At 42.1% G+C, this 25,736-nt stretch overlaps 1 protein-coding gene across 3 annotated transcripts in view; it reads right to left on the bottom strand.

Annotated features, from left to right (window-relative positions):
- The window catches only part of LOC124136023, a 211,957-nt gene that overhangs the window by 178,252 nt on the left and 7,969 nt on the right, over window positions 1–25,736 (bottom strand). The gene's annotated exons all lie outside the window — the stretch shown is intronic.

The raw sequence follows: 25,736 nt of genomic DNA, 5'->3' as shown, positions 1-25,736 counted from the left end.
AAGAAATTAAGAAATAAAGATATTTATTTAAAAAGCACTTGTTCGCACTGAGAAATCCGAAATTTCCGGGCTTCGGATCCTATTAAATAACGGTTTTCAAACCAATCAGATTACGGCACCCACACCCACAATGCCACGGGTGTTCAATAGACTTAAAGCACACTATGTACAGATCATCAAGCACTCGTCACCACTCGCACTTTCCGTAACCTGCAAGAAGACTCGTCCCCCTATCGATGACTGTTATGAAAATACGACAAACCGATCAGAATGTTTGTATGACTTCAACTATTTCGGTCAAAGATTGCCTCAGGAATAATTTTTGATTTTACATACGATAACATCTAAAGATATACCTTAGATACAGTTAAACGTGTGGGGTAAATATTAATGAACCATTACGCAACGAGTTGACAATTCTTTTAACTATGCCCGTTTATGCTTAGAAGGAACCAAGTCGCAAATATGGCAATGAAAGCACAAAGGTACTCCGGAATAAGTCGCGAATGATAGTAACGCAAACTATCACAGTTTACTAAAAAAACAAACTACAAATCGTGTCCTTCCTAAAGGACATTCATCTTGTGATTTGCCCCTTTACAAATGTAAATGCCAAACATTTAACAAATAAATGCCATTTAGCAAACAACTGGGACTTCCATAAACCTAAGAACATTTAAAGCTAATGTCAAAATAAGAAGGTGTAGGCGTATTGATGGTATGAGGTATCTCCCCTGACCATCAGTTAAAAGCCATGAGCTTGCGAAATACGAGGAATCAAGCGCTACTACGCAGACCGATCAAATGACCTATATCGTTACAATACATACAAAGTTAATATAAACATAAAATAGTATTTCTTATCTGAACACAAATGTCAAAAGTGCAATCTGGAACATGGTGATGTGTTTGAATATATTGTGAAGTGAAATACAGTATTTCTCCGCGTGTATGTTTGTCCTTGAAGATGAGGCGTTTCTTTGTGAAATTCATGAATCATGCAACACGTTGATATTTTATTGACGTGGCACGTGGGTGCGCCTGATGTGGATTACGGTGGTAGACCATATTTTGAATGTAAAATCAAATATATTATTCATATTCTGTTTGTTTGCATGCTTATGTCTCCGTTGATCATTTTCGTACGTCACTGAACTGTACCATATTTTTAGAACTGGTTGATGTATTTACTTTATAAGGCATTATGTTATTATCGTATATACACACAAGACCTACAACAAAGATATCTTACAACAAATCGATAAGGAAACTACTACCGGTTTTACTGTTATGTTATGACGTAACGAAGAAGGCACGTTCATAAGATCCTGCACGGATAAGGGCCGCAAATCGCAGGGCGATCTGTGTTTCGTCACAATGGGCGGAACATCAATATAAACGGCAAAGCCAAGTACCAGTCTCGATTATTCGCCGAAATTGGGCACAGAAGGCAAAGGGTGAAAAATATTTGAATGGATCACTGAAAACTAGTTATGACCCAAGGTGATCCATATTATGCGCATTTACTAAAACAGACGACTAATAGACTAATAGAAGCATCACAAATGTCGCTTATCTTGCAGTCTGTTAAAAACACCCGAAAAGTGCAAATCAGAAAGTGTTTGCACAGTAAATGATACCATAAACATAATTTGTAGTGATTTCATTAGAAATATTGTACTTACATACGTTAAAACGAGTTTGGGATGCCATCTTTTTCACTTAAATTGCTACAAACTGCCGGATTCTCTTCTGCGCTCTCTCAGCATCCACTGTGTCGAGAGGTCGCTGATGTCAGTTCTCAGACCACAGGCAGTGGATGTAGACAGGGGTTCGCAGGAGAAACAGCTAACAATCTCCCCTAGATTCATTATTTCCACTTGAAGGAACAGTTTAAATATACCCGACAAAACATACCAGTTAGGGAGGCCCCGTCCTGACAAATGTTATACAAGGCTTGCCATCATGTATTATGTTTGCACTATAGATTTCTTAATTGCCCGAACTGTCTCTCAAAAAGACGCGAGAACTTCGGCCCTGTGTTAACACAACTCAAACAAACATACCCTCGTCGTGTATAGTCGGAGTGGACACCTTTCATAGCCCACATAATGCTTAATAGATGTCCCCCAACTCCATGTACCTGCAGTGTTCATGGTGCGGGACACGTGTGAAGCATGACCAAATACTGCTTGAAATGTATGGTTCATTCAAATCTCTCTAACCACCGCACTCTCCACTCCATCCCACCCCATCTCGCTCTCCACCCATCCCACCTCCCTCTCCACCCATCCCACCTCGCTCTCATCACCCACCCCACCTCACTCTTCACACACCCCACCTCGCTCTCATCACCCACCCCATCTCGCTCTCCACCCACCCCACCTCGCTCTCATCACCCACCCCATCTCGCTCTCCACCCACCCCACCTCGCTCTCATCACCCACCCCACCTCACTCTTCACACACCCCACCTCGCTCTCATCACCCACCCCATCTCGCTCTCCACCCACCCCACCTCGCTCTCATCACCCACCCCATCTCGCTCTCCACCCACCCCACCTCGCTCTCATCACCCACCCCACCTCACTCTTCACACACCCCACCTCGCTCTCATCACCCACCCCATCTCGCTCTCCACCCACCCCACCTCGCTCTCATCACCCACCCCATCTCGCTCTCCACCCATCCCATCTCGCTCTCCACCCATCCCACCTCCCTCTCCACCCATCCCAACTCGCTCTCATCACCCACCCCACCTCACTCTTCACACACCCCACCTCACTCTTCACACACCCCACCTCACTCTTCACAAACCCCACCTCACTCTTCACACACCCCACCTCGCTCTCATCACCCACCCCACCTCACTCTTCACACATCCCATCTCATTTTCCACCCCACCTCAACTCTCCACCCACCCCACCTCAACTCTCTACCCACCCAGCCTCGCTCTCCACCCTCCCCACCTCACTCTTCACACACCCCACCTCACTCTTCACACACCCCACCTCACTCTTCACAAACCCCACCTCACTCTTCACACACCCCACCTCGCTCTCATCACCCACCCCACCTCACTCTTCACACATCCCATCTCATTCTCCACCCCACCTCAACTCTCCACCCACCCCACCTCAACTCTCTACCCACCCAGCCTCGCTCTCCACCCTCCCCACCTCACTCTGCGCCCACCCCATCTCACTCTCCAGCCCACTCTCCCCCACCCATTCCCCATCCACCCCACCTCACTCTCCACCCCATTCCCCATCCACCCCACCTCTCTCTCCATCCACCCCACCTCACTCTCCACCCTACCCACCTCACTCTTCACAAACCCCACCTCATTCTCCATCCACCCCACCTCACTCTCCATCCACCCCACCTCACTCTGCATCCACCCCACCTCACGTTTTGCAAAACAAGAGTTAGTGAGTGTGATTTTACGCCGCTATTAGCAATATTCCAGCAATATCACGGCGAGGTACACCAGAAATGATCTTCCCACAGTGTACATACGCGGGGGATCAAACTCGGGCCTTCGGCGTGACGAGCGAAGGCTTTATCCACCAGGCTACGCCAGACTTACTGCCCCTGTTAAGTTGTCTTTCCTTAACGCACATGTCTATGTAACAAACAAGACATATTTTTCTACATTGTACTACAGTAAACTACGGTTATAACGAACACGCTTATTACGAACTAACGGATATAACGAACTAACTTTTTAGTCCCGACTATTTGCTATAGTTATACTGTATATGTGCTTATAACGAATTACGGTTATAACGAACTAAAATTAGTAGTCCCTTTGAGTTCGTTATAACCGTAGTTTACTGTAATTGGAAATATACTCACCGCCAAGAGAAGGCGAACCATAGATGTTTCCAATGTGTACCGATTAGTGACAAAACTAGCAGTCAGTCAAGTGTTACCACAGTGTCTTTATTCTTATCACGATATGCTGCACGTGACTTCCAAACTTGACACGCTAAGCCTGCTCGAGACAAATGATGCATCTGGAGTCATGGATCTATGACGTCACGTGTGCTGCGTTTATGAGCGTCTATTCACACAACGAACCAGTTTGTTCGTTTGTGCATCGAACCAATCAAATATCTCTTGAATATGAAGTCTTCATAATATCATATTAACCAACATGCAAGGTATTCGCATGAGCATATATTGAATTTCATTAAAACGCTTACTCCACTCACATTGTCCAAGGCGTGAGACCCGTGAAGATTCCGGGGTAGAATAGGTCTTCAGCAACCCATGCTTGCCGTAAAAGGCGACTATGCTTGTCGTAAAAGGTGACTAACGGCATCGGGTGGTCAGGCTCGCTGACTTGGTTGATGCACGTCATTAATCCCAATTGCGTGGATTGATGCTCATGATGTCAATCACTGGATTGTCTGGTCCAGACTCGATTATTTACAGACCGCCGTCATATAGCTGGAGTATTGCTGAGTGCGGCGTTAAACGACAAACCAACCAACCAACCAACCACGGCGTGAATAGAAATCTAGGACATCAACGACAAGCATGTTTGCCACATTGAAGTGGCTGCCAAGCTGTGAAACTGTAACGTCTAATGATCTAATTCCACTCTTAAAATTGTGACCAGACCGGTTCCTGGCGTGGTAGAGTTAAGCCAACGAACACTGGTGCCTCTTAAGGGTTTCTGTGATGAATACGAACAGGATAACGCGGATTGATGGGGTTAGGCATTGTCGTCAGTGTACAGAGCCTCGATATCGCCAGATTAACCTTTTGTCAACACATAATAACGTAATATTCCTCGATTATGAGCTTTCATTATATTGCGGGGTTATATTGCCAGTCGAGCGTTAAGTAGAGTACGAGGGGATGGTTGTTGCTGCACTGGTTGGGCAACTTCGTTATTCAAGTATTCTAGTATTCTAGTATCAAGATCGTGCAGCGGCTATTTCAAACTGTGTCCTTCAACGTGGTTATTGAACATATTAATTATAAAACCCAAGGATGTGACGATAACGGCTGAACAAATATCATTTATTTTTATCATAATTAAGAAAGGGTATCCTTCACTTGTGTTTATAGGGGTTTTACGCCGCTTTTAGTAATATTCCAGCAATATCACGGCGGGGGACATGAGAAAATAGCTTTACACATTTTGTGTTTGGAATGGAGATTCGGCGTGGGAACTTAACCACTTGGCCACGTCGCCACGCTTTCTGTCACCGGACGTTTACTGACTGGACATGCAGTCGAATACTGACAAGACGGGAAAGAGATTCCTGTGTTTACAGGTAGTACGTCGCCATGAAATGTACTGCAGATCCATACATGGCGAGTCGGCTTGATATGGGTGGTAGGGGACGTTGGTCGCAGACATTTTTCAATTTGGTGAATGCCAAAGTACGGGTAATGTACAGGCATACCAAGGTTGATAATCCGGGTGAAGCAGGATTCGCTGAGTATGAGTTCGAATGGTCAGCGAATCCTGACACGAATAAGGGAGGCAACTATGCAACTGATGAGAGAGGGATGACTGACTGAATAAATATAATAGTGTCACATTCCGCAAGAATTTCCAATTGTCAGCTTTCCCTATATGTCGAGCAATATTAATATTCCAGCACCTTCAGCCTCTGGTGTCTACTTTTCCCAACTTTTGAGGTACAAGTGAGCAGTTTTTAAAAAAACCCTCAAAGAGCAGCATATGAATCTTGCTTAAAAGTTGTTTGATCATGGTTGCAACATTCAAGTCTTCAGTAAAGTCTTCAGAAAGTTTTATTGTAGCTATTTGGAGGAGGAATCCAGACGCATCAGTGACAAAAACTATGTCCGATGCAATTCCTTATTTTGATTTGTACTATATGTTCTCGTGTTTTGGTCAGTGGTATAATTAACTTGCCTGTGCATGTGTTTGTGATGGGTGCCACCAGTGTGGCAGGAAACGTTCACCTTTTACTGAACACCTGGTATAATCACTGTTTGATAGTGATTCATAGACACATGCTAATTACACAGTCGGAATCCTACAACGAAATCTCCATTTTTCAGAGATGTCTTATAAATATGGAAATGATTTTATCGCTTTTACTTAATAAAACTTTCAAAAATAGTTGTGGTAGGCGTGTGGAGGACATTTCCAAATTTGATACATCAGATGTCGGATACAGTTCTCTATTTTGACTTGTATTATATGTTCCCGTGCTTTTTTCAAAAGAGTAATTGACTTGCCTTTGCATGTGTTTATGAAGGGTGCTATAGGTTGGACAGGGTACTTCTCCAGTTCAGATCTCAACTTCATACCCTTTTTGTCCTAAATAAGATGAAGTGCGGCCTTTAAAAATATGGGTCAGTGGATTCAGTTCCATCTAAGCCCCCAGCAGGGAAAACACTGAGCCCTAGTGATCTACAAGCTACTGACCCAGTATGTATTGAAATATCACCCCAGGCGCTGAACGTACGTATATCTGTCCCTGAAGAGTACCGCAATCATTTCTACCATGTGAATATTGTTTACTTTCTAAATAATAAATTTTGCAAACTCACCCAAATGCTCGAGGCGGGTAGATGTCTCCTGACAATCGTAAAACAAACACTTGTCTCGCTGGCTGTAAATATCCCAGCAATAGAACATGATATCCGCGAGATCGGGTCTCATAAAATATATCAGAATGCTTAGAAAAATAACTATTATAACTACATGAGAAGAGGTAGCGAGGCTTGGCACATCAAGTTCTGTTCTGGAGCGAGAGATGAGGAGTATTTAAACCGGCGGGGAAAAGGGCATGCCAATGGTTCAACGATGACACAAAGGTTTGTGAGGTAGCATTTCATTGTGGAGAATCAGCGAGGCGTTGATGAGCAGGTAGTGACCACACCAAGTGACCTCATTGGACATGGTCATTTGGGTACAAGTTGGCCTGGCTTGTAAACAAAAGGTAGCTGAGTGCACAGACGAATTAAACCCCTGACCCAAACTGTTACCATCATTGAAACATTGTAGCTTGTAATTCTGGATTTCAGACAAATGAACAATGGTTTAAAAGATCAATAATATAACTTAGAAATAGAAAGGGACTCTGACAGGTGAGGATAAGGGTGCTACCCTTTAATGTGGGGTCAGAGAAGGTACACGGGGATTAAAAGGGTTGCCCATGTGTTGAAATGTTTGTAAAACTAACATAAAATGGTTGAGGGAGCATGGCGGTGACCTGGGGAAGGGAGTAATCAAAGAACTGATGGCGATTAGAAAGGGTCATTAAAACAAATTTGCATGTTAGGGAAAAAAACATAATTGTTTTGTATACAATGACGCTTATTGATAAAGAGAAGCCCCTCTATCTTACCCGGATCAGAACTTTTGATTACAGTTTTTGAACAGTTAAGTCCTATTGTAAACACCACCATCCAATCACTTACAACAACCCTTACCCAACCCAATCCCAATCAGCCCCGACAACCTCTTACATCAAAATATTTAAACACCACCCTAATCACTTACCACACTTACGACATTATATTGTTATCTTTGCACAGTCATCCCACCTTGTGTTGTGTAAACATATCATGATGTGTATACATGACGCTATGCACTAACTAAGCATCTACCTGATGAAGGAGTGAGTGAGTGAGTGAGTGAGTATGGTTTTACGCCGCTTTTAGCAATATTACAGCAATATCACGGCGGGGGACACCTGAAATGGGCTCCAAACATTGTACCCATGTCGGGAATAGAACCCGGGTCTTCGGCGTGACGAGCGAACGCTTTAACCACTAGGCTACCCGACCGCCCCCTGATGAAGGAGCAAGAAGTAGCTCTGAAACGCCGTAACAACGAATAATGGAAGTTGCTCTCCATATCAAGTGGCATGTATTCATGTTCTCCCAACTTCCTAATGCCTATTAAAGACTTAGATTCATATTATTCAAAACCGAGGTAAATAGACAAGCATTATGTCATCATAACACTATTGGAGACGACGGTTACCATATGCAATATATATCATGTGACGATACATGTGTACAGTGTTATTTTATATATCACTTCCACTATCTATATGATCTATATATCTAGGTCAAATGTTAAGTGAGATCAACAGCATTTCGATTGAAAATGCAGTACGTTCAAGAATATAAAAACACCAACCTTAAATCAAATTTAAGATCAATGACCTTAAATGTCGAATAAAATGAGATCACTTCTGGCGTCTATACAAACTGTACTATCTGGGACAGTGAGGTCTGTATTGAAATGAGATCACTTCTGGCATCTATACAAACTGCACTATCTGGGACAGTGAGGTCTGTATTGAAATGACATCACTTCTGGCGTCTATACAAACTGTACTATCTGGGACAGTGAGGTCTGTATTGAAATGAGATCACTTCTGGCGTCTATACAAACTGTACTATCTGGGACAGTGAGGTCTGGATTGAAAACACATCACTTCTGGCGTCTATACAAACAGTACTATCTGGGACAGTGAGGTCTGGATTGAAAAGAGATCACTTATGGTATCTATACAAACAGTACTATCTGGGACAGTGAGGTCTGGATTGAAATGATATCACTTCTGGCGTCTATACAAACACTACTATCTGGGACAGTGAGGTCTGGATTGAAAAGTGATCACTTCTGGCGTCTATACAAATTGCACTTTCTGGGACAGTGAGGTCTGGATTGAAAACAGATCACTTCTGGCGTTTATACAAACAGTACTATCTGGCACAGTGAGGTCTGGATTGAAAAGAGATCACTTCTGGCGTTTATACAAACTGCACTCTCTGGCACAGGAAGGTTCGGATCACTTCTGGCATACTGTTCCAATAGGGACAATAATGTCCTATTTGAAATCAGCGCAAAAGAAACCTGAACAAATTAAACGCAAAACCCGATATCCAAATCTAGTTCTAACACAGCTTTCCAAATGCCCCCAAACACGTGTTGCTGTGTCGAGCACTTACCACCCAATTATATCCTCGTCGACGAGGACGTATAAGGCCCGAACAACGGCAACAGCGTCAACTGTAGCTCTGGAATTAGTCGTGACATTTCCACATGGGAATATTATCTTACACGACAAGTAAAATGACAGCCCCGTCAATTGCCGTATAGATCGCAACATGTAGTCAAGTAGCCCCATCGTATGGGCTGCACAGGGATTTGTATCATCTGATGAGAGTTGAATACTTTGGCGAGGAATGTACATTGATTTTCCTGATACAGATTTGACACACTCACCTCACTTTTGATATGTCTGTTGCAAAATGTTTGAATGTAATGATTTATTACAAGAATGATGTGTTTATTTGTGAGTATTACTTCAAAAAGTATCAACTTTATTTCATAATTTCTATTTTATAAATTGAACCCAATTGGGTATAGTGCAAAACGGCTTTAGCTTTCACGCCACGCCACGCCACGCCACGCCACGCCACGCCACACAACACCACATACAGAGGCGAGACATATACATATTTATATAGATAGATAGATATACACAGACAGACAGACACAGAGACGAAGACAGACATACAGACAGACAAACAGAGACAGGCAGGCAGACAGAGAGACAGACAAACAGACAGTCAGAGACAGACAGACAGACAAAGACACACAGACAGACAGACAGAGACACACAGAGAGACAGACAGATACGCAGACAGACAAAGACACACACAGACAGGCAGACAGACAAAGACAGACAGGCAGACAGAGAGAGACAGACATGCGAACAGACAGTCAGAGACAGACAGAGAGAGACAGACAGACAGACCAACAGAGACAGACAGGCAGACAGACAAAGACAGACAGGCAGACAGAGAGAGACAGACATGCGAACAGACAGTCAGAGACAGACAGAGAGAGACAGACAAGCAGACAAAGAGACAGAGAGGCAGACAGGCAAAGACACACAGACAGACAAACAGACAGGCAGACAGACAAAGACACACAGACAGACAGACAGAGAGACAGACAGACAGTCAGAAACAGACAGAATGGGTCAGAGACTGACAGACAGACAAACACAGACAGTCAGACAGGAGGCAAGGAGAAAACTAGTAAACAGGTGTTGTGTTCCATCAAGTGAAAGTCAACGTCAAATGTTTCAAGGCGTCATTAAGACCTGTTATAAAGACCTGGTATTATCCCGTGTAACAAGCAATGTAGCTGCCATTACGCAACAAACTGTGTCAGACGGTGTTAATGTCGCATTAATGTGCAAACTGAAATCTTTGCCCTTTATTAAATCTTGAAAGCCCTGTGAAAAAAACCAGAATAATACGTCAGCATCCCTACTTATATCAACTTTACGACTTGCTATAATATTTCGCATTGAGCGATTATCATCCTAGATCTACAACTGACAGTTCCACCCATCTCATATGATCAGAGTCGGTGGTGTGTGCTTGACCTTTATCACATACACTCTGTTGTTTGCCGTTTTAGATTTCGCAGTCATTATAACTTACCAGCTTCTTTATCACCTGTGTTTCTGTTATAACGTCACGCCGAAGACCCGGGTTCGATTCCCGACATGGGTACAATGTGTGAAGCCCATTTCTGGTGTCCCCCGCCGTGATATTGCTGGAATATTGCTAAAAGCGGCGTAAACCATACTCACTCACTCACTCATAATAAAAACGTCACAACATTCGCAGGGAGCCGTTCAAAAGTTCTATGTCGGATATAAAAGGATATAAATAAGTGTTGTTTTTAAAAATAAATACGGAATTAGGCTTTCACTCTACTTTCTCTTGAACCTTTGAACCCATCTTTAAGAACCATATCACAGCAAAACTACATACAAGTTATATTTGTGAACTATTCTTTTGAAAATGCAAGGCTGTGGAAAGCTTGTTGGACACCTTTATGTTGGCTAGATCATCCTCAACACGCACAGACTACAAAACCAGAGGCCGCCTCCGTGGTCTAGTGGTAGAGCGTCCGCCCGGAGAGCGGAAGGTCCGGGGTTCGATCCCCTGCCGAGTCATACCAGAAGGTACTTGTTGTTACCCTGTCTGGCGCTCGGCATTAAGGGGATAAAACAAGGACTGGTCGGCTCGGAGTCAGTACACTGTGTCTGAGTTGGGTATTCATGTTAAACTGCGGCATGGTATCTCAGTAGGCTGGCACTATTAATCGGCATCAGTCCGGACAAGTACAAGCAGACACACACACACGCGTCCATGCACGTCGCTGTAAAAGTGCAATAATCTTTGACGCGACATTAAACCACATTTCACCTCACAAAAGTCAATCACAGTATATCTATTGCAGATAGCTCTGTTGCCAGACAACACAAATATCAGCAGATTCTCAGATTCCGCAGGAACAAGCTGACTCACACTGGATCACCCGATACGGATGCAACCTCATCTTGAATGTGTATATACCAACTTATTAATGTTCCATTTTTTTTAAATTTGTATTTCGCAAATTCTCTTAATTTGAAATGACGACGTCAAAAACATATCATCTTGGACGCCAATACGACATCGTGTACGGTATTCGTGTCTTGTTTTGTTTCAAAATGGAAGTGTCGGTATCATGTTTGAAGGATCAGTTTAAGCGTAGGTGTTCTCGGATGTGGTGCCGGTTTTTTGCCCATATATGTCATATCTCCAATGTCACCAGGTAGAAACGTTTTAAATGTCAGTGTAGATGAGGTGATAGGATGTTTTGAAAGAAACAGTACTGTCGGAAATGCTAGAAAAAAGCTTTTCTGGCTTTAATTAATAAATACCACTGAAAGGGCTTTTAAAATAGCGTATATCAAAATTATGCAATTCTGACTAATCTAGCCTATCCTAACTGAGACTGTGATTGGCTTAAAAAGGTACTTTTACAAGTAAAATGATGATAAACTTAGAAATTAAATTTGTGCTGTCACGCAGGTATGACACAGTCTATAGCCTGATGTAATTACCTAACATATGCCCCTGGGGATGACCTCACGCCGGACTATATTTGTCGATAGGACTCCTTGTGACTGAAATACTTCAAAAGTGCAAGTAGGTAGATCCGTAGTTTCTCGATATTTTTAACGGGTAAAAAGCATTGTTCTAGTATTTCCGACAGTTCTTTCTTTTTTAGATGTGATTGTTGGTGTGGTCGTGACAGAGATGGGGCTGTATATTAAAATTAATTTTAAGCGGGCTGTCACTAAATGTGATTGGTGATTTGAAATCATGAGTGGAATAGGACCCGATATGGAGGGGAGAAGTGGACTGTGAACTGATGAAGTGCCCAGTACTCCAGCTCATGGAGAGGGTGAGGATGGTTTTACGCCTCTTGTAGCAATATTACAGCAACATCACTCCGGGCAGTAGTAGTGGTAGTAGGAGTAGTAGTAGTAGTAGTAGTAGTAGTAGTTGTAGTAGAAAGAGTAGGAGTAGTAGTAATGGAAATAGTAGCAGTAGTAGTAGCGGCGGTGCTAGTCGTGAAAGCAGTAGTAGTAGTATTGAAAGTAGTAGCAGTAGTAGTCGAAGTAGTAGTGGCGGTGCTAGTAGTGAAAGTAGAAATAGTAGTAGTAGTAGTAGTAGTAGTATTGAAAGTAGTAGTAGTAGTTGCAGTGAAAGTAGTAGCAGTTGTAGTAGTAGTAGTAGTAGTAGTAGTGAAAATAGTAGCAGTAGTAGTAGTAGTGAAAATAGTAGCAGTGGTAGTGGCGTTGAAAGTAGTAGTAGTAGTAGCAGCAGCAGCAGCGGGAGTGGTATTAGTAGTACTTAGTAGTAGCAGCAGTAGTTAGTAGCACAATGTATTAGTACTGATAGTGGTAGTGGTAGTAGTAGTAGTAGTAGTAGTAGTAGCAGCAGTAGTAGTAGTAGTAGCAGCAGCAGTGGTAGTGGTAGTAGGTTTAGTTGTAGTGGCAGCAGTAACTGCAGCAGTAGTTAGTAGCACAATGGAGCAGTAGTGATGGTAGTAGAAGTAGTTGAAGTTGTATAAGTAGTGGTAGTAGCAGTAGAAATATTCCCGTGTATTGGTTTTCGGACGCTAAAGAAACATTTGTAGTTTTCTCGCTAATCACAAGAATAACTGTATAACATCTCACTCACTAAAGAAAGAAGACTTTATCTTAAGGCCACCATCTACAGTATTTATTGAGTATCTACAATGTCTATGTGGCGCCACACCCCTTGTTATGGCGCGAATAATCGCGATAAACATGGCCGTCCGAAAACAGTATGGTGTCCGAAAATATTATCCGACGACAGAAGAAGCACAATGCAGTCGTATCAACAGACTCATGTTCTGACGACATAGTAGTCACAACTTCTTCCACGAAGAAACAGCCACATGACAGTTTGCATGGAAAACACGTGCAGCACTCAGACCTCGAGCTGACAGGTGGCGTTGTATCGCAATAAAAGTACACACCACGTGATCAACAGGCGGTCGATGATCTGACAAGTGTCTTCAACTGTGCTAAAACTTCAAAACAAGTATAGGCGAAAAACCACATGGAGAGTGTTGATTTTACGGAGTTTCGCTCAATATCCAGAGGCCACACTTGACATTTTCGGAGTTTAATAAACAAAGAGGTTTTCTTATTTGGTTTGTTGTTTAACGCCGCACTCAGCAATATCCCAGCTTTATGACGGCGGTCTGTAAATAATCGAGTCCGGGCCAGACAATCCAGTGACTGACATCATGAGCATCGATCCACACAATTGGGATACGATGACATGCATCAACCAAGTCAGCGAGTCTGACCACCCGATCCCGTTTATCGCCTCTTACGACAAGCATAGGCACCTTTTACGGCAAGCAAGGGTTGCTGAAGACCTATTCTTCCCCGGGTCTAAAACTCTTCATTAAAACGTCGTATCTGCCGGATATGATATCTACGTTCGTACATACGTTGGAAGACATCCATGATATGCTTGAATGAACAGGTGATAAAAGTGGCATTTTGGTGTGAAATATGGACGGCGGTTACTCTATGGCGAGTTTTAGCACTGCTGGGCGTCGAGACTGTCATGCTGATGAAATATAGGCTGTCTGGAGCCACGCTCCTTTACGTGGCGTTAACCTGTTAAGTGAAGATATATTTTCATTTGTGCCGTGACGGATTTGAAATTTATCGCATTTTTATGCATATGCAGACCCTGAGAAGCCATGACTGATGTATCAGTGCTGGAAGGATGGTTTAGCTTCTAAACATACAGTAGCTGTAATCTCACTGGTTCTTAACAAACACATCCACGCTAGTCCTGGAGTTGTATTGGACACACTTGTCTAAAATAAATTTAAAAAAATAAAACGTGTTGTTCTATTTCAAAGACAGAGCTGAACAAACTCTCCCGAACCCAAAAAACAGTCCGGGAAGATACTTCGCCGTGTATTATAAAACAGATGTATTGAATACAGTGAGTAGAATTGTACGTCGCTTTGAGCGATGTTCGAGCCAAGACACCAACGATGGTCAACCATATTGTGTCCAAGTAGAGAATGGAAACCAGGGTTACACCTCTGCTTAGACTAACATCTAGTCTCTGAAATGAACATAATATTGTACAGAAAAAAACAGTTGTTCAGTTACCTTAATAAAAATATAATAAAAGGGAGCCCAGTGACTCTCTTCATTTTCAGAAACTGCAGTAATCTAGACTTGCCAAACATTATAGACTTGCATGAGCTGTATTTGATATATATTTGTATCAGGGTCTGTAAGACAGACTAGCCTCTGCTGTAACCGTTTGTTTTTCAGCCTAACTCTTGTCAATATAAATGTTGTTTTACCTGGAAAGGTCTGTCTTACAGTCACCGAACCATCTTATTTTCTCTTCCGACCAGCCTTTACTGTAATGATATAACCCAAGATGAAGCAAGTCTAGATTTTCCACAGGTTCAATCTCCCATCTCACTCGGGCTCCTTTTCAATTAAAGTTTTATATGGAATGTTTGTTTCTATGAAAATTATATATTTACGGAGACTTAGCGTAAGTCTGTACCAGGAGCACACCACCTAACTACAAACTATACCCCAGTCTTAACGTTGTTCATCACGTGACATGGAAGTGCTTTAACTGAGTTTTAAATATAATGAAACTCATCTGTTTCGTTTGAAGAACATAACGTTCAAAATGAGACAAGCAAATTGTTCGTGTTCATCAAGGGAAATCAGATTTAGTCGTGTTGGAAGGTGTTAGTAATTGTAAAATGAGTTACAAAATAACAAATAATTGATTACACATTTATGATTATTTCAAGTCAATCCCTCTTCCTTCGACTTATTAGAGATTGTTATTATTAGAAACAAATCCTATTTCAATAATTTGTGTTGGAATGAGAGCACCAGTTGAGACTATAATTATGTATTTTATAACTATGCTTGTGTTTGCTGTTAATGAATAGTCTTTGTGGAATATTATCTGTCGGCGCCCGGATACAAAGGCACAAACAGCGTAGGTTTTCACTTCGTTCACAATCGACAAACCACTTGCGAGCTCTCACAATAGCATTGGCGCTTAAGTCAACGTTATCCTTCAGTAATATAGGCGACTGCTTGTCGTAAGAGGTGGTTAACGGGATCGGACGGTCAGGCTCGCTGACTTAGTTGATGTCATCGTATCCCAATTGAGTGAATCGATGCTCATGATATCAATCACTGGATTGTATGGTCCAGACTCGATTATTTACAGACCGCCGTCATGTAATTGTAATTTTAGGCGGCGTTAAACAAGTAACAAACAAACTTTCAACAATATCACGTCGCGGGACCAAGAATAGACTTGTGTAGAGGTCGGACGAGACTGAGTGCCACGATGCGACGCCGTACCGGAAGATCATTGATCGATACAAAATATATATAAAATACATTTATTTATTTTATTTATTTATTTATTTTTTTTATTTATTTATTTATTTTTTTTTATTTTTATTATTATTATTTTATTTATTTATTTTTTTTATTTTATTTATTTATTTTTTTTGGGGGGGGGTCTAAAGCATCAGCGTTTTAAACTGACGCAAAATCCACAAAATATTTTGGTTGAGCTACTATAAAATTATTCATTCGCTTTGATGGTAAACATGTTCCCTGAACGTTAAGTGTATCATATCATATCGCGATATTATCGTATCGCAACGTAAATCGTTCTAGCTCTAATATTGTACCCATGTTGGAACCGAACTTTGGTCTTCAGCGTGACGAGTGGACACTTTAACCACTAGGCTACCCCACCGCCACAATGGACCTTCTTCAATGTATTTTAGCAGGCCTGCGATAATCTGATAGATAGATGCATCTTGGATACGACACAAAGCCGTGTATAACTCTGAGATGAAGAAGATTGTTTACATCACCTATCTGAGAAGCATCGGGCACCACGGAGAGAGATGGTATCGGACCAGGGTCAAGCGGGGATCACTCGCCTCGTTAGTGACACTCTGCTGCTAAGTGTTGAAAGGAGTCATACAAACAATTTAGATACTAATCTCACATTTACACACGAGATAGTAAGGGGAACATTCCATCTGGCGTGGAGTAGGGTTTCCGAAACCTTCCAAAACAGACTTAACCTTGGCTCCGAGATTACAAGACTTGATCAGGTTATGCAAAGTAACCATTCAAATATAGACATTATCATGCACACATTTATGATGACCCCGATGGGAACAAACGCTGGATAGGCCTCGGGAATTTTATGTGGATTTAAATGGATTATCAAGTATATCTTAGAAATGAGAAAAACCTGTTCAGTAAATCCAGACCGTCGTCTACCACAAAAGCATATTCTTGAAGGTCACGCTTTGAGTGTTACCTGTGGCCTCCGTTGTCAAAGATCATGGAACAGGGCTTCTCCAAATTTGATTGTATAGATTGGTGCTGTACATAACACCTTGACGGAGTACACCTGAGTGAGGAAGATCACGTGAAGTACAACTGAGTGAGGAAGATCACGTGAAGTACAACTGAGTGAGGAAGATCACGTGAAGTACAACGGAGTGAGGAAGATCACGTGAGGTACAACTGAGTGAGGAAGATCACGTGAAGTACAACTGAGTAAGGAAGATCACGTGAAGTACAACTGAGTGAGGAAGATCACGTGAAGTACAACTGAGTGAGGAAGATCACGTGAAGTACAACTGAGTGAGGAAGATCACGTGAAGTACAACTGAGTGAGGAAGATCACGTGCAGTGCAACTGAGCGAGGAAGATCACGTGAAGTACAACTAATTTAGGAAGATCGCGTGAAGTACAACTGAGTGAGGAGGATCACGTGCAGTACAACGGAGTGACGAATCGGATGATCACGTGAAGTACAACTGAGTGAGGAAGATCACGTGAAGTACAACTGAGTGAGGAAGATCACGTGAAGTACAACTGAGTGAGGAAGATCACATGAAGTACAACTAAGTTAGGAAGATCGAGTGAAGTACAACTGAGTGAGGAAGATCACGTGAAGTACAACTAAGTTAGGAAGATCACGTGAAGTACAACTGAGTGAGGAAGATCACGTGCAGTACAACTGAGTGAGGAAGATCACGTGAAGTACAACTGAGTGAGGAAGATCACGTGAAGTACAATTGAGTGAAGAAGATCACGTGCAGTACAACTGAGTGAGGAAGTTCAGATATGAAGGTACAAATGGAGTAAAAGCCTCCCGTTGTGTCGGGGGAATTTAGCTGACGACCGATGTATAATCTACAGCACTTCCTACTTTGTAGCGAAGTCGACCAATGGCACTACCATATACAGTGTCCAGAAGAAGGAGGTGTACATGCTAATATAGACGACGCGACAAAGACAGTATCAAAGACGAAACCTTCACATTCTCCCCCTTTTCAAACAATTAACCCAACAATATGAGACGGACTGAAGACTTGAACCACAACATGACAACCGTGACAGAAAATATAGTTTGAGCAAACCGAAAATATCCTTCCGCCAAAGAAATCCACATGTTGGTGCAATTTTGAAATCAGCGTTTTCCTTCATCTTAGAAGGGAAGAAAGGCTTCAGGCTAGACATCCGTCCCTACGTGAAACTAATGAAGAGTGATGATCGATGCATCTTGGGCCAGAATAATGATGCAACAACATAGGAAATGGCGGGAAACTGTATCTGGCCTGCTCCAAGGCACTGCCATTCTAGCGATGCCTAAAACAAACACGTAAAGAGCTGAAGAAATATTCTTGTGGGTTTCCACTTCCTATTCCACTGGGGCTCCATCAAGTACTTGCAAGTCGTTATTCGAGCCCTTTTCATTAATGATGATTTCCCTAGTGGTTTTGGAATATGATATCACTCTGCTACCAGCCTTGGGTCATATCACGTTTGTTGCACACCAAGGAAACGGAATTACTCTATAATCACGTTCGTGTTATAACTGCCTGATGAGGATTACAAGGAAAACAGATTTTCGGTCTAGACAAATTATGACAAAGCATAGACTGCGGGGATAGGTGTGGAATGTGTTTCTGAACAAGGGGTCGAAGGAAGTTATTCGTAGGAAGGGAAGATTGCATGTGGGTTTATGTTGGAGTTTAGAGTTGGGCTCATCGCATGACCTGCATATCAATTAGCCGATGCATCCCTTTTAAGATGTCTTCCTGGAAATTCTTGAGAGAAACATATCTGGAAGCACTTTTTGTCGTAGAATTCTTGAATTTCTGAGCCAAATTGTTTAGTGACCTTGACCTTGACCTTGACCTTGACATATGCCGGTTAAGGCAGGATATCTTACTGCGTGTCAACACATCTGGGACCCGTTCCACAAAGCCACCTTAGCGCTGAGGTGATCGTAACTCCCATACTTTAACACTGGCTTACGATAGTCGTAGCGCTAAGATCGCTTTGTGGAACGGCGCCCTGATGTCTAAAGTTTACGATTCATGAGCAAAGGTGGATTCATTGGCCATGTGGGGATTACGGTTCAAATTTGGTCCCGAGGATCCTATGAGTAAGTGAGTATGTTTTTTCGCAGCTTTTAGCAATATTTCAGGAATATCGCGGCGGGGGACACCAGAAATTGGCTTCACACATTGTACCCATGTGGGGATTCGGTCTGTTAAAAAAAGTCTGGACCAATGATTGATAACATGAGCATGGATAAAAGGAATTGGGATTCGATGACATGCATCAACCAAGCCTGACCACCTGATCCCTTTAGTCGCCTCTTACGACAAGCATAGTCGCCTTTTACAGTAGCTCCGCCTCCATGGTCTAGTCGATAGAGTGTCTGCCAGGTGAGCGGTGGTCGGTGGTTCGATCCCCTGGCCGTCGCATACCAAAAGACGTTAAAAGAAGGTACTCACTGTTACCCCGTCTGACGCTTGGGTTTGGGGGTATTAAACATGAACGCGTCGGCTCGGAGTCCGTACAGTGTGTGGTATCCATGGTGAATAATTATACAAACTGTAGCGTGGTATCCCCGTGTTACTACCAGGCCTAAGACCGGACCGCATACACACGCACATCCACTTCACTATATAAGTGCAATAATCTTGAACGCGGCGTTAAACCACATGTCACTTCACCTGATAAAGTGGACAGAGCTTTCCACTGCATATATGCATTTTCTTATCATAAAGAAAAGAAATTTTGTGAAAACAGGTTTGCAAGTCATTCTGGTTATCGTGAACTATGCGTTCGGTCAAGGCAGCTAGGCGGAGAGGTGACACTGCAGATTCGTGTTCGATTTCAAAATAGATTCTTAAAGGGGAAGTGTACACGCAAAAATCACTTTCTTTCTTTTTCTAAACAAAACACAATTTTAGAATTAGTTAGTATCTGTGTTTGAAAATATACACTCATTTTTTCTCACAGTGAAAGTAGGAAGCTCACAATAGTGTTAAAATGATATGTCGTTATAAGGCCTTCGTTTTACGAGCAAAATAGGCCTGAGTTATCCCCCTTAGATTATGACGTAATTGGTGCTAATTCAACTGGGTCCCTGTCTATTCTCAACGCAAAAGATATCAAGGACCAGTTTTTATGTAAAACAACATGGTCTACGACACACTCCGGCGCAGTGGTGACTCAGTATAACACAATTCTGGCTGGCATCTGAGACGCTAAAATCACAAAACTGTACCTACACCACGTGAAGCGGCTCTAACAAAGCATGATGACGTCATAATGTTTATCAATTGGCACCAATGACGTCATATTGCAAGGGGCATAAGCCATGGTGTTTTTGTTATGGAAATAGAACACTTAGTAAATGTGAAAAATATAAATCGTTTTAATGCAAAAAATATGTTAATTAAATATGATGTTTTTATATTTTTGTCTATGACACTTCTATGTTAACACTTTTAATGTGGAAAAAGTACAAGAAAAATTGGTTCATTTCCGTGTGAACTTGCCCTTTAAGATGTCCTTCTCTCAATGATACCCAGAGGGAGTTGTGTGCCCCTGTCCTTTGATAATATTGTTTACAATTACCAATATCTTTAACACTGCGCTGCACGCGTACGTAGCATGCTTGCCGCAAAACATGTGGATACATATATGCCTTTAATATTTCAAATCCTCCAAAATAGAACTTGATCTATATTCTTCCAATAATGAAACGCAACAGATATGCGGGCCGCTCGATACCTTCTGAGAATGGATTGAGAGTCAGCTGTGAATGTACATATTGCCCAGAAGCTCAGAGTGGAGTGGAGTGAGTATGATTTTACGCCGCTTTTAGCAATATTCCAGCAATATCACGGCGGGGGACACCAGAAATGAGCTTTACACCTTGTACCCATGTCGGGAATTGAACCCGGGTCTTCGGCGTGACGAGCGAACGCTTTAACCACTAGGCTACCCGACCGCCCCCAGAAGCTCAGAAGTGCCACGTGTGTTACCTGATAAATGGCTGTACACCCATTACCGTATTACATGTACTGCAGGCATATGGCCTCTCGATATTAGTGAGTGAGTGAGAAATTTGGGTTTAGTGCCGCTTTTAACAGTATTCCGGTTATATCACGGCGTGTCAGCTTGATGTGGGAGGAAAGCCCGAAGTGATGCAAGTCTCAGACGTTTACCACTTCGGTGAAACCAACGAGCACGGGTATGGTGCTGACAAACCTAGAAACATAATCGGGGCGAACCGGGATTCGAACCCACAATCATAGGTTTTTGGCATGCCCAAAGGGACGCAACTCTGCACAGCGAATCGCGGCGACTTAGACGACTGGGCCACCCGTGCCCCCCCTTTCGATATTAAGAATAAACCCTTTATTTATGACGCTGAGTATATATCCAACGGAATATGTTTTCACCAACACCGGAACAAAGGGGCGTTTTCTCTTAGTGCATTTCAGGTGATCAATAGTTCGACATCGTGAACGCAGTGGTGTCTATCAATGCCAATCAATACAAAATTGGTACTTATTTGGAACAAATTTGGAAGTAAGTGCCGTATTAACTAATCACATATATCGTCATTGGACTGCTTTTATTGGTACCTGTCCAACAGACGCTGTCAATACTGCCAATATCATTCTCGTGAAATGGACCGTTCTTGAAACCAATTAAACCAGTCTCGTGCGACAGAAACGGGTAAAACAGAAACCATTTGACAATTTTCCATGTCGACACAATCGATTGTTACACTGGAGATCGACATTATGAAACAATGCAGGCTGAACTAACATCGACGTCAAAGGTTAGAGGCCAAAGGTCAGGTTTATTTTGTTCTATTATGAACACGGGAATTCGTGACAAGAAAGTGAGTTTCTACGGAAGCCTTTTAGGGCCATATATTTTAAATTTCAAGATACTACGTTGAATTTTCAAGAAACATCCTAAGTTGAATTTTCAAGATACTGATCTTGAAATTTTGAGATAATAAGTTGAAATTGCAAGATGCTAAGTTGAAATTTCAAGATATTAACTTGGAATTTCAACTTGTCTTAAAATTTTATTTCCGTAAGTTTAACACAGCTGTCACCAAATGGTAATCCTATGATATAGACAATACCCAGCGCTCACCAGTATGAAGAACTTCTATGATCTGCGGGGGCACGGGTGGCCTTGTCGCCCTACAGAGTTGCGTCCCTTGGACACGCCAGAAACCTATGATTGTGGGTTCGAATCCCGGTTCGCCCCGATTATGTTTCTAGGTTTGTCAGCACCATACCCGTGCTCGTGGGTTTCACCGAAGTGGTAAACGTCTGAGACCTGCATTACTTCGGGCTTTCCTCTCACATTAAGCTGACACGCCGTGATATAACTGGAATACTGTTAAAAGCGACGTTAAACCAAACTCACTCACTCACTAAACCCCATCTTGCTTCATCTCATTCCACATTATCCACATTAGCGAATAGCTGACATAATTGATTGTAAAAGTTTCGATAAACTGTTCCTTAAAAGCTATATAATACCATGTACAATTAAATTTATCATGTCCGCAGAACCACATAAATAGACCGAGTTATCCGTTGTTCCGATATTTCAAAAAGATGGTAAAAAGATGGTACTTATTGTTACCCTGTCTGGCGCTCGGCGTTAAGGGGCTAAAACAAGGACTGGTCGGCTCGGAGTCAGTATACTGTGTCTGAGTGGGGTATTCATGTTAAACTGCGGCATGGTATCTCAGTGAGCTAGCACTATAAATCGGCATCAGTCCGGACTAGTACAAGCAGCCACACACACACACACACACACACACACACACGTGCATGCACGTCGCTATATAAGTGCAATAATCTTGGACGCGACGTTAAACCCAATTTCACCTCACCTTAATGGAACAACCAAACAACTTTTCAACACTTCACTTTTGTTTACAATTACCACAAGAAACAGTTCGTGCTGATACACATGTTGTTTACGTGTTATGAATACACACACCTGTTTCGTAACGTATATAAAAAACAATAACACGTACCTTTACAATGAAGCAATCACGGAACGACTACAAGAGAGGAAATGTTATCCTAGCTCCGCCAACACCTTCAGAAGGGTTTGTATGAGTATCGTGATACTATTCTACACACCTGTACCGACACTACTGTCTACTGAATCACAATTGTTGCTGTTATGTTTCTACTGCAATTACTACGCATGAATTAATTCATGCCGAGGCTACAGTTGTATCTGAGTCACAGTTCAGAGGTCATTGGGTGCAAGCGTGTCTCATACATTTGAGACAACAGATTATCAGCTCATGAATAGCAACCATGACCATAATATTCGTTATGCTTCGTAGTCGTACGGTAAAGCTGTCCATATTATGACACAGGTGACCAGGTACACTATAGTCATACATGCAAATACGTTTGAAGCATTAGTGGACATGGATTAGGGATTAGGAACTAAATAAGCCTTCGAGGCAATTACATAAAGAAAGGACGCGATTATACACCCACGTGCGATTTCTAAACGTTTATTTGGTTAAATATCGATATATTATTTAATATACTCAAACGCAAAAGAAACCGAGGTAACCGTTTTAGTCAAAATTCAGTGAAATATTAAAGCACAACGCAAAACTATTTCTTGAAAGATTTACTTGAAGAATGGCCTAATATGCTTTCGTAGATTATTAGCTGTTTTGAATCAAAATAGAAATAAAGCAACAAAATCATTTCTTAATCACAATTACTCTTAACTCCAATGTACGATTCCGACTATATGATAACTGTGTGTATGTGAATCACTTTAATAGTGATTATCACAGGTGTTAAAAGGTGAGCTTATCCTGCCCAACGATGGCACCCGTCACAAACACACGCAAAGGCAAGTTTAATGTTCACCTGAATTCAAAATACGCAATTGCATAGGACGTCATCTCGATCACCGACGCGTCACATTTGGAGTGAGTGAGTGAGTGAGTTCGGTTTTACGCCGCTTTTAGCAATATTCCAGCAATATCACGGCGGGGGACACCAGAAATGGGCTTCACACATTGTACCCATGTCGGGAATCGAACCCGGGTCTTCGGCGTGACGAGCGAACGCTTTAACCACTAGGCTACCCGACCGCCCCTCGTCACATTTGGAAACTATGACTTCCTTCAAACCCTTTGAAAGCCTTTCTTATGTCTTCAATAAAGCAACCCTGATAAAACAACTTTTGACCAATCAATGACACGATAGTACCTCAAACGCTGTGGAATGTGGATACCTTTTTAAAGCTGGACCTGCTGGAATATTGCCCGACATGAAGGGAAAGTTGAAGTTTTCACTTTGTCATCTTGAGGATACTATTTTGCTTATTTGTGTTTGCTTGCTGTTTAAGGCCACACGCAGCAGGTCTGTAAACAATCGAATCTGAACCAGACAATCCAGTGATTGACATCATGAGCATCGATCCACGCAATTGGGGTACGACACCATGCATCAACCAATTCAGCGAGCCTGACCACCATACCGTTGACTTCTACGACAAGCATAGTCGCCATTTTCGGCAAGGATGTGTTTCTTCACGGGTGGGATAGTATTTTGTCACTTATATTTGACGCATATATCTGAATATGAAACTGATGCGGCGGTTTCGCAGGTCTTTTTTATTTCTATCTCAGGTGGGAAAAACATATGTGCTGTCAGGAGGGGCTATTTGACCATTATTCAGTCTGTAAATCCATATAATATACATTAGTATCATCAGCATCAGCATCAGCATCTTCATCATCATCATCATCATCATCATCAGTTGTCAGTAAATGTACAACATAGATATATTTGTGTCCAAACAGGTACGTAAGAGACAACTAACGGGATCGGGTGGTCAGGCCCGGTGACTTGGTTGATGCATGTCATCGTATCCCAGTTGCGTGGATCGATGCTAATGACATTAATCACTGGATTGTTTGGTCAAGTCTCAATAAATTACAGACCACCATCATATAGCGGGGATATTATTGAGTGCGGCCTTAAACAACAGCCAACAGCAAACAAGTCAAACAGGTATACATACGACATATAGCAATGATATAAATGGCTGGTAGTGTTTGTAATGCTTAAAACATGTACAGAGACAAAAAACAAAACCACCTCCGATATCATCAAAACAAGAACATTTCGTCGTAAATTATAACAGGTAATGATGGTACCAGACACAAAAAACAACGTGGCTGTCGTCGAAAGTCATCACACACACCGCTGGGCGGCGACACGCCATGACTAGCACGCGGAGTCATTTGGTACAGACAGTTATAAAAAAAAGGGTGCCGCTAAAAAAGTCAACTCTATGTGATTTACTAATGATGGCATTAACTGAAGGAAGTAGGAACATTGGTGACAGAATTATGTACATCAAGAAACTGTTTCACATATGGTCCCGTTTCTTTTTACATTAGTTGTAATGATCGGATTAAAAATAACATTCTTGAAACTTAATTTTGTTTTTCCTATAAAATAGTATTGGTAGGATGAAAAAAAATCAAGTTCTCTAGTTTCGGTATTTTTGTAAAATATGACATGAATTATAGTTTTGTATTGTTTACATGGTAACATGGTAACAGGGCTGTGCGGAGTACCGGCGAAGCTGTGAATAGTATTTGAGGAGCAATTACGGGGCGTTGAGCATGTACCACTTGTCACAATCAGGTGGTGAAACAATTTGTATCCAGAGGCGCAGATGAAAGATAAAAAAATCTTTTCACCCACAATTAATTTTTTGCCACATTCCTGATTCGGCAGGGACAAACCAAGGGTCATGACGAGGATTGGGCACCGTGCCCCTTTAAATTAACATGTCACTGACCCAACTAAGAAATGTGTCAGTAGAAACCAAAGTTGTTTGCATTGATAAAATGTTATACAAAACAGATGACAATATCACTATT

The sequence above is a fragment of the Haliotis rufescens genome, unplaced genomic scaffold, assembly GCF_023055435.1.
Source record: "Haliotis rufescens isolate VD_foot unplaced genomic scaffold, xgHalRufe1.0.p SCAF_44, whole genome shotgun sequence".
In the NCBI taxonomy this organism is placed as follows: Eukaryota; Metazoa; Mollusca; class Gastropoda; order Lepetellida; family Haliotidae; genus Haliotis; species Haliotis rufescens.
Note: the sequence above shows the minus strand (reverse complement) of the source record. Positions and strands in the feature narration are given on the sequence as shown.